This window comes from Hordeum vulgare, chromosome 6H (assembly GCF_904849725.1).
Source record: "Hordeum vulgare subsp. vulgare chromosome 6H, MorexV3_pseudomolecules_assembly, whole genome shotgun sequence".
NCBI classification, from domain to species: domain Eukaryota; kingdom Viridiplantae; phylum Streptophyta; class Magnoliopsida; order Poales; family Poaceae; genus Hordeum; species Hordeum vulgare.
The window spans coordinates 19,756,290-19,780,623 of NC_058523.1; positions in this window are offsets into that span (position 1 = coordinate 19,756,290).

Genomic DNA, 24,334 nt, shown 5'->3' on the forward strand with positions numbered 1-24,334 from the left:
TTAGGTGATTCTTGATCACAGCTAATTCCCCGAGTACGACGTATAGTGCACACTCGGAGGAAATTAATACTTAGGCGATTCAGGATCGCATCTAAGTCTCCGAGTGCGACGTATAGTGCACACTCGGAGGAGGTTAATACTTATGCGATTCAGGATCGCAGCTAAGTCCCCGAGTGCGACGTATAGTGCACACTCGGAAGGAGTTATTACTTAGGTGATTCTTGATCACAGCTAAGTCCCCGAGTACGACGTATAGTGCACACTCGGAGGAAATTAATACTTAGGCGATTCAGGATCGCATCTAAGTCCCCGAGTGCGACGTATAGTGCACACTCGGAGGAGGTTAATACTTATGCGATTCAGGATCGCAGCTAAGTCCCCGAGTGCGACGTATAGTGCACACTCGGAAGGAGTTATTACTTAGATGATTCTTGATTACAGCTAAGTCCCCGAGTGCGACGTATAGTGCACACTCGGAAGAGGTTAATACTTAGGCGATTCAGGATCGCATCTAAGTCCCCGAGTGCGACGTATAGTGCACACTCGGAGGAGGTTAATACTTAGGCGATTCAGGATCGCAGCTAAGTCCCCGAGTGCGACGTATAGTGCACACTCGGAGGAGGTTAATACTTAGGCGATTCAGGATCGCATCTAAGTCCCCGAGTGCGACGTATAGTGCACACTCGGAGGAGATTAATACTTAGGCGATTCAGGATCGCAGCTAAGTTCCCGAGTGCGACGTATAGTGCACACTCGGAGGAGGTTAATACTTAGGCGATTCAGGATCGCAACTAAGTTTTTTTTTGTGCGTGGGAACTCTGAATCTGCGCAAAACTGAATCTGCTGAATATATTATTTCTTCAAACTTGTTTGTTACACTGCTTCAGTCGACGATCACATATAAAAATGCTTGAGGAGATCTCCGTTCCATGCGCGCGGCTCGTCTATCTCCCTCTGAATATTGTAGAGTCTATATGCTCCGTTGTTCAGCACCTTGGAAATGATGAAAGGCCCTTCCCAGGCCGGAGCCAACTTGTGTGGTCTTTGCTGATCCACTCGGAGCACCAAATCGCCAGCTTGGAACGTGCGACTCCTGACGTGACGTGCGTGAAAGCGTCGCAAATCTTGCTGGTAAATTGCCGAACGAGTGAGTGCCATCTCACGTTCCTCCTCTAGAAGATCGACTCTGTCTTGCCTTGCCTGTTCAGCTTCGGTTTCGGAGAAGAGTTCAACTCTCGGGGCGTTGTGAAGCAGGTCACTCGGAAGGACCGCTTCTGCCCCATAAACGAGGAAGAACGGTGAACGCCCCGTTGATCTGTTCGGAGTGGTACGGAGGCCCCAAAGCACTGAAGGTAACTCGGTGACCCACGCACCCGCAGCATGTCCTACCTCGCGCAAGAGTCGGGGCTTCAAACCTTGAAGGATAAGTCCATTCGCACGCTCAGCTTGTCCATTGGATTGTGGATGTGCTACAGAAGCAAAATCCACTCGGATACCCTGACTCATGCAGAAACCTTTGAATCTGTCCGAGTCGAAGTTTGTCCCGTTGTCCATGATTATACTGTGAGGCACTCCGAATCTGGAGATGATGTCCCTGACAAACTTAACGGCTGTGGAGGCGTCGAGTTTCTTGATGGGCTTGGCTTCTATCCATTTTGTAAACTTGTCGACTGCCATCAACAGATGTGTGTAGCCTCCTTGGCCTGTCTTGAATGGTCCGACTGTGTCTAATCCCCAAACTGCAAATAGTCACACAAGTGGGATTGTCTTTAGTGCAGCTGTTGGCTTGTGGGACTTATTGGAGTAGAACTGACAGCCTTCACATCGGTCGACCATAGCTTTGGCCATCTTGTTGGCTTGCAGCCAGAAGAATCCAGCTCTGAATGCTTTGGCGACGATTGCTCTCGAAGAAGCGTGATGGCCGTAGGTTCCCGAGTGGATATCCTATAGGATCAATTGTCCTTCCTCCGGGGAAATGCAACGTTGAAGAACGCCTGAAACACTCTCCTTGTACAATTGACCGTCAATGACCGTGAATGCCTTCGACCTGCGAGCTATCTGCCGGGCTTGGACTTCATCTTCTGGAAGTTCTTGTCTTAGGATATATGCTATGATCGGCACAGTCCAATCGGGAATGGCAACCAGAATCTCTGTGACCAGATCAACCACGGCAGGTACATCAACTTCAGTCAGATCTGTTGTGCTCTTGGGTTATACTGGTTCTTCCGTGAAGGGATCTTCTTTGATTGAGGGAAGATGGAGGTGTTCGAGGCAGACATCACTTGGGACTGGTCTCCGAGTGGATCCGAGTTTCGCCAACTCGTCAGCTGCTTGGTTCTTCAGTCTTGGAACATGATGAAGTTCTAGACCTTCAAACTTCTTCTCCAGCTTCCTGACTGCATTGCAGTATGTTGTCATGGTGGGGTTCCTTACGTCCCACTCTTTCATCACTTGGTTGACCACCAAGTCCGAATCGCCGTAGACCATCAGACGACGGACGCCGAGTGAGATGGCCATGCGCAATCCGTAGAGAAGAGCTTCATACTCTGCCTCGTTGTTAGAGGAATCAAAGTGTATCTGAAGCACGTACTTGAGCTTGTCACCCTTTGGCGATATGATCACAACACCAGCGCCAGATCCATTCAACATCTTAGACCCATCGAAGAACATTGTCCAATGAGCCGAGTAGATGTGAGTCGGTTGCTGTTGTTCTACCCATTCTGCTATAAAGTCAGCCAGGGCTTGAGACTTAATAGCTTTCTTGGCCTCAAACTTGATATCGCAGTACAGCATCTCCATCGCCCACTTCGCCACTCGGCCTGATGCGTCCCGACTGTGGAGAATTTCCGACAACGGAGCATCAGAAACGACAGATACCGAGTGGTCTTGGAAATAATGGGCCACCTTCTTTGCAGTCATATAGATCCCATAGATAAGTTTCTGGTAATGGGGATATCTCTGCTTGGAAGGGGTCAGGACTTCGGAGACGTAGTACACTGGCCGCTGAACTTTGTATGCTTTGTCTTCTTCTTCTCGCTCGACTGTAAGAACAGTACTGACGACTTGATTTGTAGCCGCGGTATATAGAAGAAGGGGCTCTTTACTGAGCGGAGCAGTAAGAACCGGCTGGGTGGAAAGTAGGACTTTGAGGTCATCGAATGCGACTTGGGCTTCGTCTGTCCACTCGAAGGTATCTGACTTCTTCATGAGTCGGTACAGAGGAAGTGCTTTTTCGCCGAGTCGACTGATGAACCTGCTCAAAGCCGCTAGGCAACCTGTGAGCCGTTGAACACCGTGTATTCTGACCGGCCTCTCCATTCGGACGATGGTCCCAATCTTTTCGGGGTTAACATCGATCCCTCGTTCGGAAACGAAGAAACCAAGTAACTTTCCGCTGGGAACACCGAATGAACATTTGGCTGGGTTTAGCTTGATATCGTACCTACGAAGGTTGGCGAATGTTTCTGCCAAGTCAGTCAGCAGGTCTGAACCTTTGCGTGACTTGACTACGATATCATCCATGTATGCCTCCACATTGCGACCGATCTGGTCGAGGAGGCATTTTTGGATCATGCGCATAAAGGTAGCTTCTGCATTCTTCAGACCGAAAGGCATAGTGATGTAGCAGAAGCACCCAAACGGGGTGATGAAGGCTGTTTTCAACTCATCGGGACCATACAGACGGATCTGATGATAACCCGAGTAGGCATCAAGAAATGACAAACACTCGCACCCCGCAGTCGAATCGACAATTTGATCTATGCGGGGGAGAAGAAATGGTCTTTCGGGCAGACCTTATTGAGGTGCTTGAAGTCAATGCACATTCGGAGTGACTTGTCCTTCTTAGGCACCATGACGACATTGGCGAGCCACTCGGAGTGGTGAACCTCGCGAATGAAGTTGGCGGCCAACAACTTGGCCACCTCTTCTCCAATTGCCTTCCTCTTGTGCGCGGCGGACCGACGTAGGCGCTCTCGGACGGGCCGAGCGACGGGATCCACATGCAGTCGGTGCTCAGCCAACTCCTTGGGTACACCCGGCATGTCAGAAGGCTTCCATGCGAAGATGTCCTAGTTCTCACGGAGGAATTGGGTGAGCTCGGCTTCCTATTTAGGATCGAGGGTGGTGGAGATGTTCGTCGGGGCGGCAGACTCGTCCGTCGGGTGGATGCTGATTTTCTTCGTCTCTCCCGCCGACTGGAACGCGGACTCAGAAGCTGGTTTCTTCGAGCGCATCAGGTCGGCAGGGTCGACTGTCTTCTTGTACTCTTCGAGCTCGAGTACAGCCATCTGCTGATCGGCGATCCTTGATCCCTCTTGCAGACACTCCTCGGCTCGCTGACGGTTGCAGGTGATGGTGATAACGCCTTTTGGGCCTGGCATCTTCAACTTCAAGTACACATAGCACGGGCGTGCCATGAAACTCACGTACGTCGGGCGGCCCAGAATTGCGTGGTAGGCACTCTGTAAATCCACCACCTCAAACGTGAGCTTCTCCTTACGAAAGTTTTTGTCGGAGCCGAAGGTGACGTCCAACGCGATCTGGCCGAGTGACTTGGCCTTCCGTCCGGGGACGACTCCGTGGAACTGCATATTGCTCTCGCTGAGTCTGGACATCGAAATGCCCATTCCCTTGAGGGTGTCGGCGTACATGATGTTCAGTCCACTACCGCCGTCCATGAGGACTTTGCGCAGTCGGACTCCTTCCACCACCGGGTCGAAGACCAGAGCCTGTCTTCCTGGAGTGGGTACATGCGTTGGATGGTCTGACTGATCAAAGGTGATCGCAGTCTGAGACCACTTAAGGAACCTGCGAGCAGTCGGAACGGCCATATTGACCTCTCTGTTCACCAGCTTCAGGCGACTCTTGCTTTCGACATCAGCAAAAATCATGAGGGTTGCATGGACTTGGGGGAACGGATCCTCCTTATCCTCCTCATCTTGTTCAGGATTCTTCTCACTCGGTTGTCCTTCGCTGAACCCCTGGATCAGGAGATGACACTGCCGAGTGGTGTGCTTCGCGTATATGGGATTGCCTTCTTCGTCCACCTTCGTGTGTATTGGACAGGGCTGATCCAGGATGGGATTGTTGAACGGCTTCTTCTTGGGGGCAGATTGCGCTTTCCCTTTGCCCTTGAACTTGGCGCTGGTTACAGCTGCAGCTTCTGCTTGCGGCGTGGGTGGAACCTTCTGTTTCCGCTTCCGAGTGTTACCTCCGTCGGCATCGCCGACTGTCTTGTGTTTGCCGCTCCGGATGCGGTCTTCTTCCTCGCCATTTGCATAACGATCAGCTATCTCCAGCATCTTGCTCATGGAGATGTCGCCTGTCCGGCCGAACTTTAGGTACAACTCTCGGTACCGTACGCCTGCCTTGAATGCGCAGACTGCTTGATGCTCGGTGACGCTCTCTACCGTGTGGTAAAGAGTCGTCCATCGCTGGATGAAGTTGCGCAAGGGCTCATTCGGCTTCTGGACACAGTGCTGAAGCTCCACAAGGCCTGCAGGGCGTTTGCACGTCCCTTCGAAGGTCCTGATGAACACTCGGGCAAGATCTGCCCAACTGTAAATGCTTGAGGGGGCTAACTGGTTCAGCCAAGCTCGCGCCGAGCCGTCGAGCATTAGAGGGAGGTGCTTCATAGCGACATAGTCGTCCCCTCCTCCGATCTGGACTGCCACTCGGTAGTCGTCTAACCATGTTTCAGGCTTGGATTCCCCCGTAAATTTGCCGATTCCCGCTGCCAATCGGAAGTTGGGCGGGATGTCAGCCGAGCGGATGGCTCGACTAAAACACTCGGGGCCGGACACGATGGTCCTGCTGCCACTCGGACGATCCAGATCGTGGCCATCGCGGTGGGCTCGACCCCTGTCGACTCTTTGCTGGGCGATTCGCCCTCTTGCGTCGGGTCTTGGGTCGTAAGTGTCGCCGACTGAACGCCGATAATCATGATGTCGGGACCCATAGGGCCCACCCCACGGAGGGGTGCGCGAACGGCGGCGATCTTCACGGACCATGGAGCGACTGCCTCCCCTGTGGTGCTGATAGGAGCCAGGGCTGTGAACCGACCGATGCGTGTTCGCATGGGCGGAACTATTGTGGATCCGATTGTGCGACTGGGAGACTGCCGAATTCTGCTGCTGTGCTGTGTGCAACAGAGCATGGATCTGCTCGATTCCTCTTCCTGCCTCTGAATCAGCCGGTTGGAGGGAATCGGCGATCTTGGCTGCCGCAGCCAAGTTGAGGAGAGGTGTGCGGAACAACTCTACGTTGCTCTGCCGGGTATGCCGACTGGCAGAACGGCGCGGCGGACGGCGTGCACCGGATGCTTCACCGGCTTCACGCTCGTTCCGGCCCGCCTGATGGGGATCTTCATGGGTGTTGGCCATGTGAACTTCTGCTGCAAGCCCGAAGCCCATGTACTCGGAAGGGAGCTCAGTCAGAACCGAGCCTGAGCACTGGGGACGCGGGGCAACCACAACAGACTCCAGAACCGCCACTTGAGAGGACGCGAACTGACGCGCTCGGGCATGTTGCACCAAACGTTCTAAACGCGGACTGCGAGATCACTTGCTGCGGCGCGCGACGAAGGTGCAAGCCGGCAATGGAGCCGATTGTTGGAGAAGAAGAACGCCGCGAGCGCCGGCACGGAAGTGTGTGGCCCCGCGACGGGGAAGCGCCTCGACGTCGAGAGGTGCCTCCCGAAGCCACGCCGAATCGTCGATGACGAAGGAGAGAGCGCCGAAGAGGATCTGGTGACCCATGCTCGAACCTCCACCGGACGACATGACGAAAGGAAGTAGTCGCAAACCCGCCGGAAGTCGCTTAGACGCCTGCCCCACGGTGGGCGCCAACTGTCGTGGGTATAAGCTTGACAGTAGATGTGTAGGGTACGAATGAGATGGGCAGAGTCCTAGCTACGGCGAGGTTGTATGAGTTCAGGCCCCTCTGCGGTGGAGGTAACAGCCCTACGTCTCAGTGCTCTCGGAGCTTGTTACCGAGTGTGATATGGAGTACAAAGATTTGCTAACCCTTTTACCATTAGGGGAGGGCGGCTTATATAGAGTCCGCTGCCCTCCACAACGGTTTCGATTCAAGGGTGGAGTAGTGGCGATTGAACGCGTACGTTACAGGTAACGTATGCTCTAAATGCTAATAAATACACCCGGAAACGTACGACAGTTTCCCTCTAGAGAGGTTACGGCGCTCCGAGTGTATCCAGTCAGTAGGCCCGGTGTTCTCCGAATGTTAGTCTCCGACTGGATGATTCCTGCTACCGACTGGATGATGGGGACACCTTAATTTAGTCGGGGCATACTTAAGGTCCTGTCCCTTGTGTGGGGTAGTCCTTGGGTAGGACGTGTAGGGCAGGCCTATGACCCTACCCTAGGACTATGACCCCATCAATGATTGAAATTACCCTTAGAGCATGTCCTGCAGGCTTTGGAACTGTTCCAAGGGTCTCGATAATGGGTCGAAGGCATCAACTCTTCCCTTATCAATTTGAATGTTCAACAGAATCCAATGGAAGCTGCACATGTATATATATATATATGTGTGTGTGTGTGTGTGTGTGTCAGTAACTTATCAATTACACTTATAAGTGAATGGACACAACAGAGTAAAGACCCTCACCTGAAGTTGTATGGAAACAGTATGTGGTCACAGAAATTTTGATCTGTTAGAAACCTTAGAAGGTTTTCCTCCGTCTCCTTGGGTTTATCAGTTAGCGTCGCTATATGTATTTTATCTCGGTCAATAAACCCAATATTTATGATGTTCCTACTTTTACAATCCAGAATCTTCATTCTGCATAATAGAGTACAAGTTATATATAGACAATGAATTGAAATAACTAAACTAGTTATATGTAGACAACGAATTGAAAAACTTACAGACAATAGCAACTCATAAGCCATTTGTCGAGGGCGTCGTCATTGTACATCTGGAAGAGTTCATCAAAGTCGATATGGATTTCTTCGGGGCGGCCGTAGTACTCCCGTGGGACACTCACCACGATCATCGTTCTCCCATTCTTTGATTCACTTAAGTACCATGTATGCAAGTAACGCATATTTGTTGGAAGATCATCTTTGCTGACCAAAGGCGCTCCCATGACAAACTGTAGCTTAGGGGCTACCACAGCCTTGGGTAACCTGTCGTCTTGGGAAGCCAAAATGTCTTCAACCGGGATACCCCATTCAGCCACCCACTTCTTTATTAATTCGAAATATTGCCCCTGCACCGGAGGGGAGACATTCTCGGTTAACACCCTGAGGGGTGGGATCGACTGTTTGGCCTGTTGTCCAAGCTGAGGAACGTCTGATTATTTCTTGCTTGTAGTTGAACTATATTTGCTCCCACTTGCACTTGCACGTGATCTGCTCTTTTTCACTTCCTTCTGCAATGTGCGTGTATAGTCATCAGGCTTATGGTGTAAGTCATACTGTGATGGAAGGGTCGTGAAGTATTTTGCAAATGCTATTTGCTTCTCGGTGTATTCCGGGTGGGGCTCGGGTTCCTTCTTTTTCATCTGCGCATCATGATGTTCCTTTGCTATCCTGGCGTTTTCCTCGGGGGTACAATCATAAGGTCTGATAGGAAGATTAGCATGAGGTACCTTTGGGAGGGGCGACCGTTTGCGCTTTGGGGGGCTCCGTCGCTTAGAAATCGTCGGCGGAGTGTTCTTGCTGGCACGCTTCGGCTTAGTATCCGGAGCGGACGGCGACGGAGACGGACGACCCAAGTCCGGCGGCGGTGATCGAGATGGACTCGTGTTGTGCTGGCCGACGTCATGTGGAGGGCTTGGAGGTAATGGAGGTGTAGGTGACCTGTGACGACTCGGAGGCGGTGTTGTCCTTGGGGGCGAGCCTGGAAGCTTGATGTAGTTCTTGTTCCATAGGATGACTCCACCCAGTACTTCTCCGAGTGTCCTCTCATCTTCGGGTCCAGCTATGTCGAGCTCCATATCATGAAACCCCGCCATGATTTCATCCACCCCGACTTTAGCAAAGCCAGTTGGAATCTCACGGCCATGCCAGCGTGCATCAGGGCCAGAAGGTAAAGCTTGTCCGACGGCCACCTTCATGGATATGTTCTTGAATTTCTGATGGAGTTCACATGATGTTGACTCCTTGATTCCATCCACGGGGTAGCCGGGACCGCCCTCTATCATTCTTCGTGCATCGTCGGGCGGGGCCTCAGATTCAGCCACACTGCTTTTCCGCTTACATGGGGCGCCGGTAATATCAAATGCAGGATCTTCCTGGCGCGCTACTCCTCTAAGCTCATCAATCTGCTTCTGTTGCTCGTTAATCCTCGCAAGCAACTGGTTGAACTTGTCATTCTCCTCATCCTGCTGCCGCTTCTTTGCTCTCTCTCGGCTTCTGTAAGTGTCTAACCCAAGCCACCACGGGTAAGAAGGACCGAAGCCTCGCGTTCGTCCTCCATGTTAGTCATTGCCGAGGACCAGTGTGAGCAAATCTTTATCTCTATCTGCAGTGAACTTTCTTTTTCCCTCCTTAATTTCTTTCACTATCCTTTTCCAATTCTCCCTGGGTATCCTAAGACCGTCACTTCAGATGAGGTCCCCTGTTTCTTCGTCGTACGAACCACCATGTGCAAGGAACCAATTTCTTGCTCTCAATTCCCACTCATCACTGAGTGGTTCAGGTACGATGCCTTTAGCTAGCAGATCTTGCTCTTTCTTATCCCACTTTGGGATGGCAGTCTCATAGCCCCCTGGCCCCAGCTTGTGGTGATATTTCTTCTTGTCGGCATTTATCTTGTTCTTTTCTGATAATGCCTTGGCATCTTCTGACTCCTTGTACTCTTGAAATGCCTTCCAGTGATTCGCCTGCTTGGCTAGATACCCCTCGAATACTGGCACTTTCTTTGTCTTCAGATAGTTTTTCCATATCTTCTTCTTCCAGCTACGGAACAGTTCGACCATCTTCTTTAGAGTCCACTGCTTGACTTTGGCCCACAGTTTGTCTGCGGAGTCTTCATTCTCACATTCTGGCAGGTTGAAATGTGACATGAGATCATTCCATAGATTATCTTTGTACCTTTCGGCGACATAGTCACTATCGGCTGCCCCTTTGCGCTTGTTCCACTCCCGAACGCTGATCGGGACGTGATCCCTAACGAGAACTCCGCATTGCTTCTAGAATGTGTCAGCAGCATTCTTAGGAAGCTTGGGTTTGCCCGTAGGCAATATCACCTCAAAGGTGTAATGCGTCCGTGCATCCAACTTTCTAGTCGGGCCTCGTTTCGTAGCTTTGCTCGATGTGCAGGCCTAAGAGGGAGAAACATTCGTCAAATGAATGTATATGTATACAATATAGAGCTATCTCCAATATTTTTCACATATTACAAGTGATTGTCGAACTTCATATGTATACCTCGCCGGACTTTATTATTTCTTCACCGGCTTCTCCATCAGTGGAGCTATCACCTTCTCCGTCATTGGACCTATCTCCTGCCCCATCGGCTTCATCTTCGTGTCGCTCGACCTCCATTCCATATCCGAAGGGGTTTAGATATGACGACGGAGATTCAGCTGGTTCAACGTCGGGGCCGTCTTTGATTATATCTTCGAGAAGTTCTTCCTCTTCGAGGTTCCTGATATGTGGATCCATAGTTCTGCAAAAAACGGACATTTGATCAGGAACTCCGTTCCAAAACAACTTAAGTCCCGAGTCGTGGCTCCACCCGTGACTCCTAGATTTCTGCATAGTATTCAAAGTAGGAGTACTTTTCCAATTTGAGCATTCAATAAGCAAAACCAAATCGTAAAATAAAGTAGTATTCAAATTAGCATGCATTCAATTATAAGCAAATACATCATCTCTTTTGTCTGTACATCGTCGAATATTATCACTAATACTCCTCGAATACTATCGTACATATAGCATCACTGATACATCTAGAACCGTAGTGCCCGACGGGTATCGTCGCGGGCGGTGGACACCCAAAGAGAAGGAACCATCACAGGATCATAGCTCCAGTGAGATCCCCGAAGAACCTGCCAGGTATGCTCGAACCTGCCCTCCAACGAAACCATGTAGCGACAGACGTGCTCATCCTCCTCGCTGACACGGTGACGTACCACCTCCGCGGTGTCCGGAAGCCTCGGCACCATCACTGGCCCACGCGACCGCCACCAAACAAGGATTGGGTCAACGACGGGCTGGCTCCTCACCAACCTATGCCCCCCGGAAGGTAGCACCTCCCAATACCAGCCGGGCGGAGCCCAGTCCCGGACAGGGCCCCTCTGATCAAGCAGGTGTCCTCCGTCGAGTCGACGATGAGGATGCGGGATAGGCATCGTAAAATGAACTAAAAAATAAACTAGTTCTATTAATTTTCTTGCTAAAAATAAACTATTAACACTTAAGCATATACAATAGCAAAATTAAACTATTAACACTTAAGCATATACAATAGCAAAATTAAGCAATAATCTAAGAAACACTATTAACACTTAAGCATATACACTATACAATAGCAAAATTAAATGACAAAAAAAATATTTCTTCTTCTTGTAACCCTAAACTAATTTTCCTCTTGTTCTATTTCTCCTCTTCTTCTACTTCTTCTTCTACTTCTACTTCTCCTCTTCTTCTACTACTTCTCCTCTTCTAATTTTTTCTCTTCTTCTACTTCTCCTCTTCTTCTATTCTTCCTCTTCTTCTCCTCTCCTTCTCTTCTTATTCTCCTTTTTCTTCTTTTCTTCTCCTCCTCTTCTTATTTTCCTTTTTCCTAATTCTAAATATTACTAACCCTAATAATCTAGCACAAACCTAATAACAATAAGAATTAAATGACAAAAAAAATATTTTTCTTTCTTTCTTCCCTTTTTCTTCCTTTCTTCTCCTTTTTCTTCCTTTGTTCTCCTTTTTCTTCCTTTCTTCCCTTTTTCTTCTTTTCTTCTCCTTTTTCTTCTTTTCTTCTCCTTCCCTTTTTCTTCCTTTGTTCTCCTTTTTCTTCCTTTCTTCTCCTTTTTCTTCTTTTCTTCTCCTTTTTCTTCTTTTCTTCTCCTTTTTCTTCTTTTCTTCTCCTTTTTCTTCTTTCCTTCTACTGGCCGGAGTGTTGGGGAGGAGGGGGTGGGGGGCTTACCGGCCGGAGGTGTCGACAGCACGCGGCGAGGAGGGCGGCGCACGGTTAGGAGGACGGCGGCAGCGAGGAGGACGGCGGGTAGCCTGACGGCGTTGTTGAGGTCGTCGGTGTGCCGCGCTGGACAGGAGAACGAGAGGAAGAAAAAGAGAAACGAACGATTTGGGTTGGAATTTTTCTAACTCCCGCTTATACAGGTGGATCTTTAGTCCCGGTTCGTGGCTCGAACCGGGACTAAAGACCCCCTTTAGTCCTGGGTGGAGCCACGACCCGGGACTAAAGGCCTCTTTTCGGGCAGACCAGAAGGCGGGAAGCAGGGGCCTTTAGTCTCGGTTGGAGCCCCGCACCGGGACTAAAGCCCCTCCTCAACAAGCGGCAGGCGAGGGGCTTTAGTCGCGGGGCGTGGCTCCACCCGGGACTAAAGCCCTCCTGGGCTGCACGATAAGTTTAGTCCCACCTCGCCCAGCGAGGGTGACTAACACTTGTTTATAAGCCCCGTCGCAGCTTCTCCATCGAGCTCCTCTCTAAACTAACTGAAAATTGAAACTATATTCGAAATTATGGAGAAAATTCAACCTGAATTCAAAGTGAGTAGGTTGAATTTTCTCTATAAATTCTCGTATAGTTTCAAAAAATTTCTATTTTCAAAAGTAATTATTTTGACTATCCAAACTATTATCTATTTTGTTATTTTCAATTAAAAACTATGTTTATTAAAAATTCTTTTTGCATATTTGAGAATTTGACAAAACTATGATAATGAAAAGTGTTTGAAATTGAATAAATAATTCAAAACTATTTTCTATTTTCAAAAGTAATTATTTTGACTATCCAAACTATTAACTATTTTGTTATTTTCAATTAAAAACTATGTTTTTTTAAAATTCTTTTTGCATATTTGAGAATTTGTTGAAACTATGATAATGAAAAGTGTTTGAAATTGAATAAATAATGCAAAACTATTTTCTATTTTCAAAAGTAATTATTTTGACTATCCAAACTATTAACTATTTTGTTATTTTCAATTAAAAACTATGTTTGTTAAAATTCTTTTTGCATATTTGAGAATTTGACAAAACTATGATAATGAAAAGTGTTTGAAATTGAATAAATAATGCAAAACTATTTTCTATTTTCAAAAGTAATTATTTTGACTATCCAAACTATTAACTATTTTGTTATTTTCAATTAAAAACTATGTTTATTAAAATTCTTTTTGCATATTTGAGAATTTAACAAAACTATGATAATGAAAAGTGTTTGAAATTGAATAAATAATGCAAAACTATTTTCTATTTTCAAAAGTAATTATTTTGACTATCCAAACTATTAACTTATTTTTTTTGAGCTAGTTGACCCTGAAATTGAAAATCACTACAAATGAACTCTGAAAATGTTGAAAGTTGGCATGCTATCATCATTTCACCCACATAGCATGTGTTAAAAAGTTGAGAGGGCTACGGCAAAAACTGGATGCACTTCGTATACAAAACGGACAATCTCTCTCGAAGTATCAGCGTTTCGAATGAGAACTCATCTCTTACAAAGGGATTTCATTTTTTTGAACTTATTTGAACTCCATACTTTTTGTGTGTTCAAAATGCAACATTCAAAGGCACATCACAAAATTTCAACAATTTCTAACTTCATTTCGTATTCTTCGTGCATTTACTTTTTTTTGAGCTAGTTGACCCTGAAATTGAAAAGCACTACACATGAACTCTGAAAATGTTGAAAGTTGGCATGCTATCATCATTTCACCCACATAGCATGTCTTCAAAAGTTGAGAGGGCTACGACAAAAACTGGATGCACTTCGTGTACAAAACGGACAATCTCTCTCGAAGTATTAGCGTTTCGAACGAGAACTCATCTCTTACAAAGGGATTTCATTTTTTTTGAACTTATTTGAACTCCATACTTTTTGTGTGTTCAAAATGCACCATTCAAAGGCACATCACAAAATTTCAACAATTTCTGACTTCATTTGGTATTCTTCGTGCATTTACTTTTTTTTGAGCTAGTTGACCCTGAAATTGAAAAGCACTACAAATGAACTCTGAAAATGTTGAAAGTTGGCATGCTATCATCATTTCACCCACATAGCATGTGTTAAAAAGTTGAGAGCGCTACGACAAAAACTGGATGCACTTCGTGTACAAAACGGACAATCTCTCTCGAAGTATCACGGTTTCGAACGAGAACTCATCTCTTACAAAGGGATTTCATTTTTTTGAACTTATTTGAACTCCATACTTTTTGTGTGTTCAAAATGCACCATTCAAAGGCACATCACAAAATTTCAACAAATTCTGACTTCATTTGGTATTCTTCGTGCATTTACTTATTTTTTTGAGCTAGTTGACCCTGAAATTGAAAAGCACTACAAATGAACCCTGGAAATGTTGAAAGTCGGCATGCTATCATCATTTCACCCACATAGCATGTGTTAAAAAGTTGAGAGGGCTACGACAAAAACTGGATGCACTTCGTGTACAAAACGGACAATCTCTCTTGAAGTATCACGGTTTCGAACGAGAACTCATCTCTTACAAAGGGATTTCATTTTTTTGAACTTATTTGAACTCCATACTTTTTGTGTGTTCAAAATGAACCATTCAAAGGCACATCACAAAATTTCAACAATTTCTGACTTCATTTGGTATTCTTCGTGCATTCACTTTTTTTTTTTGAGCTAGTTGACCCTGAAATTGAAAAGCACTACAAATGAACTCTGAAAGTGTTGAAAGTTGGCATGCTATCATCATTTCACCCACATAGCATGTGTTAAAAAGTTGAGAGGGCTACGCCAAAAACTGGATGCACTTCGTGTACAAAACGGACAATCTCTCTCGAAGTATTAGCGTTTCGAACGAGAACTCATCTCTTACAAAGGGATTTTATTTTTTTGAAGTTATTTGAACTCCATAATTTTTGTGTGTTCAAAATGCACCATTCAAAGGCACATCACAAAATTTCAACAATTTCTGACTTCATTTGGTATTCTTCGTGCATTTACTTTTTTTTTGAGCTAGTTGACCCTGAAATTAAAAAGCATTACAAATGAACTCTGAAAATGTTGAAAGTTGGCATGCTATCATCATTTCACCCACATAGCATGTGTTTAAAATTTGAGAGGGCTACGACAAAAACTGGATGCACTTCGTGTACAAAACGGACTATCTCTCTCGAAGTATCAGCGTTTCGAACGAGAACTCATCTCTTACAAAGGGATTTCATTTTTTTGAACTTATTTGAACTCCATACTTTTTGTATGTTCAAAATGCACTATTCAAAGGCACATCACAAAATTTCAACAATTTCTGACTTCATTTGGTATTCTTCGTGCATTTACTTATTTTTTTGAGCTAGTTGACCCTGAAATTGAAAAGCACTACAAATGAACTCTAAAAATGTTGAAAGTTGGCATGCTAGCATCATTTCACCCACATAGCAGGTGTTAAAAATTTGAGAGGGCTACGACAAAAACTGGATGCACTTCGTGTACAAAACGGACAATCTCTCTCGAAGCATGAGCGTTTCGAACGAGAACTCATCTCTTACAAAGGGATTTCATTTTTTTGAACTTATTTGAACTCCATACCTTTTGTGTGTTCAAAATGCACCATTCAAAGGCACATTACAAAATTTCAACAATTCCTGACTTTATTTGGTATTCTTCGTGCATTTACTTTTTTTTTGAGCTAGTTGACCCTGAAATTGAAAAGCACTACAAATGAACTCTGAAAATGTTGAAAGTTGGCATGCTATCATAATTTCACCCACATAGCATGTGTTAAAAAGTTGAGAGGGCTACGACAAAAACTGGATGCACTTCGTGTACAAAACGGACAATCTCTCTCGAAGTATCAAGGTTTCGAACGAGAACTCGTCTCTTACAAAGGGATTTCTTTTTTTTTTTGAACTTATTCGAACTCCATACTTTTTGTGTGTTCAAAATGCACCATTCAAAGGCACATCACAAAATTTCAACAATTTCTGACTTCATTTTGTATTCTTCGTGCATTTACTTATTTGTTTTGAGCTAGTTGACCCTGAAATTGAAAAGCACTACAAATGAACTATGAAAATGTTGAAAGTTGGCATGCTATCATCATTTCACCCACATAGCATGTGTTAAAAAGTTGAGAGGGCTACGACAAAAAATGGATGCACTTCGTGTACAAAACGGACAATCTCTCTCGAAGTATCAGGGTTTCGAACGAGAACTTATCTCTTACAAAGGGATTTCATTTTTTTGAACTTATTTGAACTCCATAATTTTTGTGTGTTCAAAATGCACCATTCAAAGGCACATCACAAAATTTTAACAATTTCTGACTTCATTTGGTATTCTTCGTGCATTTACTTATTTTTTTTGAGCTAGTTGACCCTGAAATTGAAAAGCACTACAAATGAACTCTGAAAATGTTGAAAGTTGGCATGCTATCATCATTTCACCCACATAGCATGTGTTAAAAAGTTGAGAGGGCTAGCGACATTCTTCTTCTCTCATATATGGTGGACACTAGCTCACCTTATTTTTCAACCGTCGATGATGGTCGCTACTCCTACTTCCCCTAGTGCATAACCAATATCTAGCACAAGGAGAAGAAGGAGAAACGACCCCCCATAGCAACAGTCGACATTCTTCTTCTCTCATGTATGGTGGACACTCCCTCACCTGATTTTTCGACCGTCGATGATGGTCGCTACTCCTTCTTCCCCTAGTGCATAACAAATATATAGCACAAAGAGAAGAAGGAGAAGCAACCCCCACAACAACAGTCGGCATTCTTCTTCTCTCATGCACAAAGAGAAGAAGGAGAAGCAACCCCCACCTGATTTTTTGAACTTATTTGAACTGAAGACTTTTTGTATATATATGTGGTCGAAATGCATGATACCATGAAGTTAGAAAGGGCTAAACCATTCAAAAGTAGCAAATGAAGTTAGAAAAGGCTAAACCGTTCAAATTTGAAAACTATAATGGCACAAACAGAAACTAGACATATATAAATTGGTTCAAGCAGTACATGATACTAGTCCAAACAGTACATAATAATAGCTATCATAGATATATATATATATATATATATATATATTCGAGGTGACGCTGGCCATAGCTGACGACTCGAATCAGAATGTCCACCTTATTCGAGGTGACGCTGGCCATAGTTGACGACTCGAATCTTGCGGTACAACTCGTATGAAACGTATGCATCTTTTGCTGCATACTCAATGTTGATACGATCAAGTGGGGCCTTCTCCCAAAGTTTGTGCTGAGACTTTGGGAAATTGGTCTTCATATTACCATATTCCTCGTCGATCAAGGCAACTGCCATATGAGCCATCGAAGTCCTGACATGTCGAAGTCTGAATATCGTTTGGAGATCAATGAGGCAACCAGTTGGTATCTCAATACCGAAGTTGTACCTCATCTTCAGCTTGTCGTTCGTTATGTCAACGGTAGCAAAAGTGATGCCGCTGCGAAGGAAGTCCATGAGTTCTGGACAATGCTTGTCACTACTGCAATAGAAACAAATTAAAATGGAACAAATATTACATACTGCTGCAATAAGGAAACATGTTTCACTACAACTAAAGAGAAAGTTATCTTTAGGATTCAAATAGAACATATTGCTATCCTATGCAATTTTCATATCCTATGAATTGATCAAGAAACCGTAAATTAACTATGACATATATATATATATGTATTCTCCCACGGTTTTGCAAATATTCAATAATCTAGACATATTGCATATTGCTATCCAATGGAACCTAGAGAGATCACTATAGCTATCCAATGGAACCTAGAGAGATCACTAGCTATATGCAATTTTCATGACTATGCCATATCATATTGCTATCCAATGGAACCAAGAGAGATCACTAGCTATATGCAATTTTCATAACCTTGGATCAAAGAACACCGCATAAAATTGTATCACTACAACTATGATTTCAATGGAACATATTGAACCAATCAAAATTTTCAGATTGTGGAACACTATTCCAATCAGATTGTGTTCCCTTCAACTAATCAAAATTGTTTCACTACAACTATTTGAAGCGAACCAACTATGATTCCAATGGAAATATTAAACACTAGTTGATTCTAATACGATTTTTCAGATTATGGAACACTATTCCAATCAGATTGTGTTCCCCTTCAACTAATCAAAATTGTTTCACTACAACTATTTGAAGGGAACCAACTATGATTGAAACAAATAAACTTACAATGTCATTACCTTGGATCAAAGAAAGCCTCGAAACTTACCTCACCCATTGGAAGATCAAGACATGGTGTTTGAAACATAGTTGGATGACGGCAACACCGCGTTGATCGGCCGTGTACTCCAGATCAAGCCCCAAGAACTTCTCATGATCCACTGCGGCGTCAAGCCATCGTTCCTTCAACTGTCTAAGAAAATGCGGCACCTCCCTGCTCTCGTTCGTGTACACGACATCGAGCTTGGTCTTGCCATGTGCGAGCACCTCTCCAAAGCGAGTTGGCATGGTGGAAGAAGAGAAGGGAAGAAGAGAGGGGAAGAACAGAGAGGGGAAGCGAGAGAGGAAGAAGAACAGAGAAATGGCGACGCGACAGAGACTCTGCTTCGGTTGTGGTTTTGGGCAGCGGGATGCAAACCGTTTGGGCCTTTAGTCCCGGGTTGAGCCACCAACCGGGACTAAAGGGCGATACCAACGGTTGCCACCACTATGGCAGGCCACGTGTCAGACCTTTAGTCTCGGTTTGAGCCACCAACCGGGACTAAAGGGGGATACGAACGGTTGCCACCACCACTGCCCACCGCGTAGCCCTTTAGTCCCGGTTTGGGACATGAACCGGGACTAAAGGATCCTTACAGGCCGGGACTAAAGCCTCGAGGGAGGCATTGAGAATTGGGGCGACGTGGCCGGGCCTTTAGTCCCGGCCCAGAGGCAGGCCGGGACTAAAGGGTCCCTGCCAAAGGCCCGTTTTCCACTAGTGTATGTGTTACGTCCTCACTTATCTCTGTATTTTTTCAGAATTTTTTGAAATATAAAAATATGAAATTTTATGAATTTTGGATTTCAAATTTAAAGGCCACCATGGAGGCCGAGCTCCAAAAGAATTTTTCTTGCCATCCTCCCCTACTAGGATTTTTGGCAAAATGGACACAATTGACCCAAGGATGAAAGTATTTCATAAACTGAACTTCGATTGAAAAAAAATCACTCAACTAGCCTTTTTGTGTGGCGCGTGAAAGCCAGGGGCCACACTACATTGTGTGATGCCTTAGGCAAAGGGGACACACACCCGGCCACGCTGGCGCCCCGTGGCGGTCCGACCCCACCCCCAGTAGTGTGACGTTTAAGCCGGAGGCGTTGCACTTGCGATGTGTGGCGTCGAGCCCTTAGGCGCCACACAGTTGAGATATCCACCCGCGGGCCGGCCCTCCCCCACCCCCAGTTCCACTCGTTCTTCTTCTTCCACAGACCGGTGGCTGCCGCCTCTTCTCCTCCTCGCAATCCCCTCTTCAAAATCCACCAGATCTGTGGATTTCTTCCGTGGATTTATACCCAAATCGTTCTAGAAGGTACTCTCCTCCATTTCCCATCTTTCTATCCAAAAAATATTGCACATTTTTTAGATTTGTATAAGTTAGGATGAGAGCCATGTTTTGCTTGGATTCGAAATTTATATGAGGAGTTAGGTGTGATTTAGGATTCCTAAATGAGGAGATGAGTATTTAGGATTCGTAGATGAGTATTTAGGATTCATAATTTATAATATTTTTTGATTTTATAATTGCTAGATGAGTATTTAAATTGTTAGATGAGTATTCTTATATGAGTAGATGATTATTCAAATGAGTATTCCTGTGAGTAGATGAAGTTGGAGGTGAGTTGTGTGTGGTTTTGGGACAAAAGCTCGTCATCAACCCACTTGCCTCGGCACAGGTGAGGCATACAATTCACAAAGTTCCATTCGGTCCCTCCTTTCCATGGTTTTGCACCGACAATCCATGGACATCCTGAATCCTCACATGTAACCATGTAACGCACCTTCACGTTTGAATGAACAACTTTGTGTGGACGATAATGCGTAACCGAATAGTCATCCAACCACATCTTCAGTTCCAGGAATGTTTCAAACTTTGACCCGGGCAAAATAATTTTCTTCCCGTGTTTGTCCCGATGAGAAGTTGGCCTAACTCCAAAGAATATGCATTCGCCTCCGTCAGCCACGGCTTCATCCGCAAGACTAAGATCCTCGAACAATGGTGTCCGGTGATCCCACCCTAACACATTTGTGAAAGCTTCAGCCTCCTTTTCCATGAACCCTTCCTCATCAACTCCTTCACCGGGACCGTCATCGTCCGACTCCGATACATAGCCACGTGAGTAAGGAATGGAATGGTCCATTGTATCTTGCAAATAATATTTTTCCAAATCATCAAGGTTGTTGTCATGGAGAACAAGATCATCATTCTCATCATCATCATGCTCATTATTCTCCTCTTGCAATGGTTCATGTTGGATCTTTGAATCCTCGGTCAATGTTGGCCTCGATTGTTGGGACAAAAGAGCTTTAATGTTGGCCTCTTCGTTGATGCGTGGAGGACTACCATCAACAATGGGAGAGGCAACCCGGTTCAAATCCAAGTGCAAGTTACCATCAACTTTTTTTATGGCAAATAACTCTAGAACCTAGTCTAGTGATTCGGCGACCTTCTACTTGTATGCAAGCCAACGTTGCTCGGGGTTGACACGCATGGTCTTCCAATGAATGTGCATTCCAAATCCCACATTATGCCTACCATCAAACTCAACAACAGCCCTTGGGTTCATCCAATTCAAATCCTTTCGAACTTGTTCCAACAACTTGGCATAGCTAGGACAACACTCAAACACCATGTCAAGCTCATCCGGGTCCGGGTCAATATTTTCTTTTAAAAAGGCATCCTTGTCCACGTGATGAACATAAACACATGTTCTTACCATCCCTAAACAACACAACATAAAATATTTTGTATAAGCAATCATCCAAATACTACAAAATTTGCATAATCATAAGAACCCTAATCCTAACATCCAAACAACCCTAATCCTAACCCCATCATACCCTTAACCCCAACACAACCATCAATATTACATACAAAGAACCCTAATCCTAACATACAAACAAGTGCAACAAAATCATACACATCCCAAATTTCATGAAAAACTAGGGTTTGCTCAAATTTGCAAAAAAGTGAGCAAATGAGATTTTTTTTCTATGAGAGGAAGGGGATCGGGGGAGATTACCTTAAGGGAGGAATTGGGGTCTAAATCTCCGGACAAAACCTTTAGATCTGCTTGATTTGGAAAGGGATTTGAGGAAGGGGGAGAGGGGAACTCGAGGGGGGCCTCTCTCTGTTCTGGTTGATGGAGGTGAATGAGGAGGGGGTGGGGGAGGCCGGCCCATGGGTCTGGTAAATGGCCGTGTGGCGCCTAAAGGCTGGGCGCAACACTGCTGGGGGGTGGGGCGGACCGCCAGGGGGCGCCAACGTGGCCGGGGGTGTGGCGCCTTTGCCTAACGCATCACACAATGTAGTATGACGCCTGACTGTTGGGCGCCACACAAAAGGGTTAGCTGAGTGGATTTTTTTGAATGAAATCGAGTTTGTGTATTTGTTTCGTCTAGGTGTCAATTTTGTCAATTTTGCCAGGCTTTTTCATGCACCTGGTACTATTTATCCTCCTGCCCCTGTCCTTCCATCGGTCCCATCATCCATCTATGTCGCCTCATTCTCATTGGGCTCACCGATATTACTTCCTCTACCCCTTCCAAAGGAGGAAATTGCAAAACTACCTACTTTTGATGCTAGTGTTGCACAAAACAGCTGCTTTACATGTATGTTGCACAAAACTCGAAATGTTGGGATAAATAATTGCAGCTAGATCTAATTCACCATTTAGGTGTGTTCACATGACACCTCACAAGTGGGTCAAGTTTGTAAGTTTACGGGTGATTAAAAAATGACAACATCAACAACCAACTAGAACTGTCAATATCTCACAATCCTTTTCTTCAATTGAGCTGAATATTACCCAGAATATTAGTGAGAACATTTATGATTTACTAGACTATTTTTGTTTTTTTTAAATGTCAACTTCTGAACAAAAAAATGATCAATAAAAATCCTGCATCCATTCTTAAACCCTTCGAGTGGAGATGAGATATTTACTAACAAAGGGCCTACATCCATTTTTAAACCCTTGATTTACGCATATAGACCAAAGAAAAGACCATGAAACCTTGGTTTTTAGGTTTGTTGATAGGACGGATTGTCCATACATGAAATCTAGAACTATATTTTTGTTCCTTACAGTGTGTGGAAATATCTCTAATACAGACCCGGCCCAAGGGGGTGAGGTAGGGGAATAACATGTGATATATACATTTTTTTATTGTTTCATGTTATTATACAAATGAACAAAAATATTAGGTTCCTAAAAAATAAATGTCGATCGAGGACAAAATTTCCGCCTAAAAACATAGGGTTTAAAGGGGAGAAGAATACCTAACTAACAAGCAAAGCTAGGGGTTGGGAGGGAAGTTGGGTGGGGGTGGACACAAGCTTACCCGACGACGAAGGAGAGCTGGGATCCATCATGGGCGGCCACTTCGCGGGGTGTTTTTTCGGGTAAATGAGAAAACACTCCAATAAATCATAAATTCATTCCTAATATTGTGGAAAAATTATCTCAACTCGAGCAAAGGATTGTGAGATATTGACAGTTCCAGTTGGGTGCTGATGTGGCCGTTTTTTGTCACTGGTGCTCTTACAAACTGGACCCACATGTGAGAAACCATATCAATAAATTTAAATGGAGGATTAGACCTACCTGCAATGAATTACACAAATATGTGGTGTTTTCTGCAACAATCTTGTAAAGTAGGTGTTTTGTGCAACACTAGCATCAAAAGTGGGTGGTTTATGCAATTTCCTCCTTCCAAAGCCACCTCCCGATTAGCAAAACTTCCACCACGAGGACCTCCCCTCCCAGAGGGGCCTATAGCATCATAAGTACCATAACTAACCAACAGGAAGCTTGCCCATTCACATTCTTTTGCTTTATGTATTCCATCTCCAGAACGGTGACAACATGACACAAAAGTCACAAAAATTCTGATAGTTTCTCATATTTCACTAGGTACTTCTTTATGTCCTTACGCATGATCGGCACACACCGCATGAGCGCATTTTCCAGCTTGATATGCACATGAGCTCTAAGGCTAGTCATAGTGGGAGTAACTTAGCTAGTAACATAACATATACCAAGATAAGTTTGCTTGTATCACCTAATTAATGAGCGAAGATGTGTTTAGAGTAACATATTATGTTACCATCACATAGAGCTTTCCAAGACAAGTTGAGTCTACAAGCTAATAAATGCAACCATGTATGACACTACTTCTATGACACTTTATACTATGAAGGTAGTAACTTAGAGTATTGTTATATGCATGACACTAGTCTAAGTTTTCCCACTATGACTAGCCTAAGGTGCATAGATAGTTTGATGTGTGATAACCCACAAGTATAGGGGGTCGCGATAGTCTTCATGGGTAGCATAATTTTCATCACATCATACACATAAAGTAGTCTCTTTATTTATACCATCATCATCATTATCCAACACAAATATCATCAAATCTCGAAAATAGCGATACACACAAGTCATGGCAGACCCACAAGTTTCATCATCCCTATCTACATTACATTTGCATGTCTTTACTTTCCGTTGCTATACTCTTAGATGTGTATGTGTAGGGTGAACTTGACTAGTCATATTTGCTTAAACTGACACACAACTAAAATTGAGAAAAGGCTAAGTTTTTATCTTGCCAAGTAGTCTAATTACCCCCCTCTAGACATACTTTCAATCCTACAAGGAGCCAAAGGATATTTATCGTCCTTAGTAGTTGAGTTGTCAATTCAACCATACCTGGGATATCTCTGTGCAACAAAGATTTAGTAGCATGATAAATAGTAGTAGTAACAGTGACAGCGATACTAGTAATTCTGTAGCAGTTGTGACAATAGCAACTTGGTAGCAGCTGTAACAGTAACAATAGCAGTAGTAATTTAGCAAGATTCAGTAGGTGTAAAGCATAGGCACATGAATTGATGATTGATTATGATTTATATGACATCAATCATGTAGCAGTTACACACTAGAACGAC